Source organism: Zalophus californianus, chromosome 11, assembly GCF_009762305.2.
Source record: "Zalophus californianus isolate mZalCal1 chromosome 11, mZalCal1.pri.v2, whole genome shotgun sequence".
NCBI classification, from domain to species: Eukaryota; Metazoa; Chordata; class Mammalia; order Carnivora; family Otariidae; genus Zalophus; species Zalophus californianus.
Window position 1 is genome coordinate 63,608,926 of NC_045605.1, and position 7,514 is coordinate 63,616,439.

A 7,514-nucleotide genomic window follows, 5' to 3' on the forward strand; every position below is an offset into this window, starting at 1 on the left:
TTCCAGCATAAAACAGCCTATATTATAGCAAATCACTTGTTAGTCTTGAAACATATTTCTTCATAACATATTACAATAGACGGTAGTTAAGTTTCAAGACCAGATCGTGAAAAGCTTATTTAATCTAAATGTAGTTGAAATACTGCATGTTTAAAATGAACAATAGATGTAATAGTATTATAGCAAGAATGAGGGGAGGAAAGAACAGAAAAACTATGAATCAGTGAAATGGGGGGGATTTGTTTGTTTAATTAGAAGTGATAAGGTTTAGGCTACTTTCAGAGATGCTAAAAGTGGTCATTTATTCAACCACCAGGGTTTATTTTCTCTAGGTTCTGGAAAGCACAGCTACCGTGCAGTGTAGTGGGAAGGGGGGAGGGAGGAGTCCTACCTGACCTCAACAAAGGGAAAGAGGGAGAGTCTCCTAAGATCACCAGGTCAGAGTATGCATATTTCTGAGAAATGAAATTATTGTCTTAAATAATCTGAATGATCTAGAGAAATACTTTAGTTTTGCAACATTTTCCATGTTCTTTATTTCTATTTTCACAGATCTGACTGTCCCACTTTTCTTAGAAATCTGTCTAAATCTATAAGTTCTTGCTGTTGTTGAGGATAGGAGCAAGAAAAATCTCTTTTAACTTTTTTATTTAGGCAAGAATATGAGCATTCTGTGGTCTTTCCAAGCCTCTGTTTTAATATTTCCTCCAAAATAATTCTTAAGATGTACAAATCGGCCACAAACCATTAGGTTTTTGTTTGTTTTCAAATGTGATTTGAAAGTTGTTTTCAAATGTGACTATTATTTTGAATTTTTTAAAAAATAGCTAAAAACATATATCACCAACCAATTCCATAGAAATTTAAAATTAATCAAGAAGCTAAGGGGCTCCTGTTGCCCCCAGATTAACACTTCAGATACTATGGGGCCATCTTTTATTTTATTGCTCCTCCTGATCTAGTAATTTAGAAAAATAAAAATAGTTAAATATTTATAACATCTTTTACTTAGCTCAGAAAGCCTTTCTGGAGAGTTAAATCGTAGGCTCTATGCCGAAACACTTGGGGATGGGGTGTTGGCCACGACTAAAAAGAAAGATTGCTAGGATTAAAGAACAAAGTGAAGACACTGTGAAGCAAGGCCAGGATGTATGAGAGCTTGCACAGATAACGAACAAGAGAGGAGCAAGCCCAGTGGGGGGATAATGCTAAAGGATAATTTGAAGGATAATGTGCTTCAGATTATTGAAGCATGAGCTCCTTGAGACTAAAAAGATTATCTGTTCACTTTGCACCCCAGCACCTACCACAGCTCTGTCTGCTGAACCAAACTGAACTCTTCTACATTTATTCCTGATTCCAGTGGATGGGTGGACATGGTGCCCAGCAATGGCCTTGTGGTTGGGAAAGAAATTACTGCAGTCATGGCAGGAACACCATTTTTCAATATCCTCCACCCCACCCCCACCCAGGGGGGGCTAACATCTTTTTTTCTTTTTCTTTTTTAAGATTTATTTATTTATTTGAGAGAGAGAGAGAGAGAGCGGGGAGGGGGTTGGGGCAGAGAAGCAGAGAGAGAGAGAGAGTCCCAAGCAGACTCCGAGCTGAGCATGGAGCCCAACTTAGGACTCCATCTCATGACCCAGAGATCACAACCTGAGCCAAAACCAGGAATCGGTGGCTCTACTCTCTGTACCACCCAAGCACCACAAGGGAGGCTAACATCTTTAAGGCAGGAAGATATATGAATGCAACACAACCTGGCCAGGAAGGAGACGCATTGGGGAAGTTGGTCTATTGGGAAGATGGTAATAGCTAGAGTTGACAACGGACTGTGACAGGCAAGGGACTGTTACTCTAGGAAGAGGTTACTATTAGTTGAGATAAAGAAAATGAACAACACTCAGATGAGAAAGTTATGTTTTCAATAAAAAGCCATACCCACACTACGAGTGGTGCGGGGGCGGGGGGCAGTGTTGGGGCAGGGGCAGAGGGAGAAGGAGAGAGAGAATCCTAGACAGGCTCCATACTCAGCCAGAGCCTGAGGCAGGGCTCCATCGCAGAACCCGGAGATCATGACCTGAGCTGAAATCAAGAGGACACTTAACCAAATGAGCCACCCAGGCGCCCCCACACCACACCCATTTCTTAAATATTTTTGGAACTGCTTCCATGGTCAGTTCAGTTTAGAAAGAGAAAAAAATAGTAAGTAGATACATGTTTTAATACATGTCTCTTGACAAATGAATTATACTCGTGTCTTTAAAGGAATACTTGGTCTAAGAGTAAATGTCATCAGTTCTTTGGTCCTTTTTAGCGAAAACTGAAGACAATACGTCATAATGCTTTCTCCATAATGGCTTCCCAGATGTTGAATTTGTGGACTTTGTTCAATGTGCGTCCTTGATTTTCTATAAAACAAAGTAGAAAATTAAGAATATTGTATTCATAGATTATGAAGGATTTAAGTGTATGTTTTCATAAATTTCCCAAAGACCTAAAAAACAAAGAGTTAGTTATGAGGAAGGGTCTGAATTAGCTGAATGTGAGACAATATTTTCTACTTCCTTTCCCATTGGGGCTCCTTAGTCTTATAAGTTTATCTCCCTCATTTGGGCCTTATGGTAAGAAAAGTCTCAGGTGCAGAATCCAATCAATTACTGACATTAAAAAATATATATATAGCATGCTATACACGTGTGTAGTATTAAAAAGACAATATTCAAGCCATATGAGAAACCAACATGAATATGCATCTTTGTTCGTTTATAAAGTCAGGCTCTTTCAATCAATACTCATTAATTATACGAAATTTTCAGCCCCAAATAAACAAATATCTTAATATGTAATATTACCAAAATAAAAATGTTTTACCTTTACTGGATTTTCAGAGTCTAACATTTCATTGAAAGTGAAAATAATAAAACTGTTCTCACATACAAATAAAATGTAAATCCATTTTCCTCATGGTAATCCTAAAAAATGGGTGTTCTTTGGCCACATTCACCACATAGACAGTTTCCATTAACAAACATAATATGTAACTAAAACATAAATAAAATGTATAAATATAAATTTATACTCGTTTGCATATAAATGCTGAATTTTTAATTGGCTTCCATTTAAATGTCTTATTTCTCCTCATTTGGAACGCTCCTGATTTGTCATACTTAGAAATAGGCCGAAAGCATGTTTTTGTTTTTGTTTTTTTTTAAAGATTTTATTTATTCATGAGAGACAGAGAGAGAGAGAGAAGCAGAGGGAGAAGCAGGCTCCCAAGGAGCAGGGAGCCCGATGCGGGACTCGATCCCAGGACCCCGGGATTATGACCTGAGCCGAAGGCAGACGCTTAACCATCTGAGCCACCCAGGCGCCCCGAAAGCATGTTTTTGATGTTGGTCATGAGAAAGGAAAAAGAAACATGAGAAGGCAAATACTATTCATTTTCTTTTGTATTGTTTGATGTATAGGATTTCAAAAACTTAAGAATTTTTAAAATCTCAAAAGTGTGCCACCAAATATTCAACTCTGTCCTGGATGTATGATTCTAGCATTCTTTGGAGAGTAAGGTAGAATGGGAAGATGTTGATTCAGTGCTCAAGAGGGGTTCCTGCCTGCCTACAATTAAGTGGCCAGTCCACTGATGTCAGAACTTGGGGAGTTTAGGCTCCTGGGAAGGTGACAGATTTAGCCCTATTCTTTCAAGCTCTTCTTTTTTTGCCTTAAAAATACACACATTTTAAAAAGAACTAGAACTTCCATCTCTCGTAAGAGCATGCAAATTTCAGCGGGGAGAAGGTAATCTTTATTTTTAAAAAATAAATAATTATGTCTTACACCATTGCCACAGCCGACCTGTCCTAACAGACGGTTCCCAGAAAATTAGATTCTGTGTCCTGCAAGAGAATGTTTTATTCCTACAAGCTCACTCTCTTTGCTTGGCTGGGTTAACCACTCTGGTACCTGGACCCCTACCAAGCTGCAGCTTCTGCCCCTCCTTTCAGTCAGTCCTGTTTGCCAGCTGCAGGGCACACGGTACAAGGAGAAGGAAAACAAGGAGCCAGCCAGGCTTGCACCCTCCAGCCCCGCTCTGCGGCCCTCAGATCGGCAGGCTGCAGCGCTATCGGGTTCTCACACGGAGCCAAGAGTAGGGAGAGCTCCTAGTTTCCTCTCTGGATTGCCCACAGGTTTTTATTCCATCGTTAGTGTCTTTCCTCTTAAGCCCAGTTTTAACTCTCCTTATCCCTATCATCTCCTATTTCATCTGAAAGCTGGTATCATAAATAGTATCTTTACTTATCATCTGCCTTAGCAGAACTAGCGAGTAGCTTTCCTTAAACATATTTCAGAGACAGAGTTTAAATTAATGGTAAAGGTAATATAGTAATGGTAAAATTACTAATGTAGTAATGTAAAATTAATGTAGTTGTAATATAGCAACTTGAAAAGAAACTCTAATGCTATTTATGTTGAGGGGAGTCGTTTTTATAAAAAATGTGAAAATATCTTCCACAAGCATTGGACTATCTTTCCTTCTTGTATTTATCACAAATCACACATAGTTCCTAAAGTGTCCACAGGCACAAAATAATACTATGGGCTTTAGTCTAAGAGTACAGTACTCTGTTCTGCTTTAACTGAGTGTGAAAACACTGTCTGCTAAGCTTTGCCATCCCAGCCTATTCATGTTCCCAGGACATTAAATTGTTAAATTTATCAAAAGGAGGCTGTGCCTGTGTGATCACTTCACTAAACCCAGAACGGACTTCTGATCACCCCGGTAAATTCACATTTGGGAATATGTGACCCATGCCTGAATGTCAAATAAGCAAAATAAATCACGCTGAGTCCTGAAAAAAATATATGCCTCTCAAAAAAAAAGTGTGGTCCTGGGGCACCTGGGTGGCTCGGTTGGTTAAGTGTCTGCCTTTGACTCCGGTCATAATCTCAGGGTCCTGGGATCGAGCTCACGGGGAGCTTGCTTCTCCCTGTCCCTCTGACCCTGCTCATGTGCTCTCTCTCTCTCTTGCTCACTCCATTTCTCAAATAAATAAGTAAAATCTTTCTTAAAAATGTGGTCTCAAAAAGCAAAGCTACCCCACTAGTGGGGTAGAAAGAAGAGAATGGAGACGGAATGCAAGGTCCTCACTTGGGTCCCAGGTCTGCTCTGAACCATAGTGTCAGTCAAGTGTGTTGGTCCACCCCACTCTTAGCTTTCGTCTAGAAAATGGGGAAAATCATCTCTTGCAGCGTTACTCTGGGATCAAATAGTATAGGGTATGCTAAGGTATATTTTAAACATTTAAAAGTATAAAGCTTTTATCTTTAATAACCAGACTCCCACTTCTGACTAGTGTTCAACTTTAAGAGTCTTTGATTTGAAGCAAGTATTTAGAAAATTCTTACCTGAAAAAAATGTCTCTGCAAAGCATGGGAGTTTGCAATGTCTCCAATAATGGATTCTTTTTTTTTAATTCATCTACTTGATTGGAAAGCCTCAGTCCTAATGTCTGTTCTCAAGTCAGTGACTTGGAACATGGACACCCTGTCCATGGAAACACAATTGCATGTGGGAACAGACCATGAAAGTCTTCTTAATTCATAATGAATCTCCACTGACATTTCTTTGACCCCGCACCACTCCAGCTCATGTGTTCCCATAGGGCGGACGTCTGATGTTCCAAATTGGGCCACTAGGAACTCCTCTTCTACTTGTGACAGCCACCTTTGTGGAAGGCAGCATTCTCATCTCAGTCATGACTGTGACTGCCCTGAGCTCCTCTGGCTGCATCCCAGCCTCTGAAAGAGCAGCTAGAGGTAAGCTGTGGGATGGAGGCCAGGCTGTGTGGTGGGGCAGTGTTGGAGTTCTCACCCACTTTCTCCTGCTCCTTTCCCTCAGCCCCTGCTTGGACTAGCAGTAGGCCTGGAAGAAGTTTCGAGGGAACAGCCCCAGAGTTCCCGTCATGCGGAAGCCTCTTCCCCTACTGTTTTCACTCCAGTGCTCTCTACCTTCCCTGCAGGCTGCTGGGATGGGGATTTCACCTCTTCTCTCACACCAGGTGGAGGGTGATTAGGGACCTGAGACAGTGAGGCTCTAAGGCTGAGCAGGAGGGAAATCTAGGGAGCAACTGAGATGCCATTTCTCAGCCTCCATGGCGATGCGGGTTATTGCTTTACTTCTCTGAGGAAGAGAGCAAAATCTTTCAAGTGCTGATGAACCGTCCAGGAAATTGCCATATTGCCTATGAATTTCAGTAGATGCTCACTAAAAGTTAGCTGAATCTTGGTTTAATCTACTCTCTTTCCCTCACCTTCTTCCTCTCCTTCTCGCTCTCTCTCACACACACCACCACCACCACCGCCACCACCATCATCATCAACACATAGGTGTTCCATGGGGACCACAAGCTCAAAATCTTAATGATCAAATAATCATCATCTCCTAATTCATAGCCAACTTTTGCTTTTCACAGTTTTGTGCATGGCACTTTCCCCCAGTTACTTGGCTCAAAAAAAATTGTTACTCTCCCAACTTCTCTTTATTATCTTTATATTTCAAAGAGGAGACAAGATTTATCCTGTATTTATTTATGCATTAATGCAAGGTTTCTTTTCATTCCTATTACTTACTGTCCTTATCATTACTTCATACCTGGACCTCCCTGTGTCTTTACTTCTAATCGCCCCACCTCAAAGATCCTCAGTAGATTACATGTGCGTGAGTTTAGTGAGTGATAATATCAGCATTTCAGACCAGTGGAGAAATGATGGATTTATCAACCAATGAGAGCAAATTAAGCCATACACACACTTTTTTGTCTTATGCCTTATATCAACATAAATTCAATATCAATCTGATTTTAATATAATAAATGGAACTTGGAAAATACTGGAATAAAATATAGATGAATATTTGCTAGTCTGGAAATAGGAAAAGCCTTTCTGGGAAAAGAACTAAGGTCAGAAATTGTAAATAGAGTGGGAAAATATTCATGATGTATATATGACAGAATTGATACAGACAAATAAGGTAAATCTATAAAGAATAGTTATAGGATATGAGTGGACAACTCAAAAAATAAGAAATATAAATAGCCTAAAATCTGCAAAAGATGTTCAATTTCATTAGTATTCAAGGAAAGACAAATTAATACAATAATGAGATCATTTATCACCTAGCAGGTTGGCAATGATATTAAAGAATATCAATAAGCAGGTGATAATGTAGGAAGAGAGCCATGCTTATAGGCTACTTTGGGGAGTGTAAATTGGTATGAAATTTCCAGAGGGCAAGCTGACAATATTCACCAAAAGCCTTGAATACGTTTTCGATCCAGCAACTTCCTATATGAGACTTTATTTGATGAAAACACTCCAAAAAATGTACAAAATCTGTGCATTTTATAATTTACTATAATAATGTTTATAACAGTAAAACATTAGTAGCAATATAAAGATAAATCAATGAAAGAATGACTAAATAAAGCAATAGTGATACAATAATATATATATAA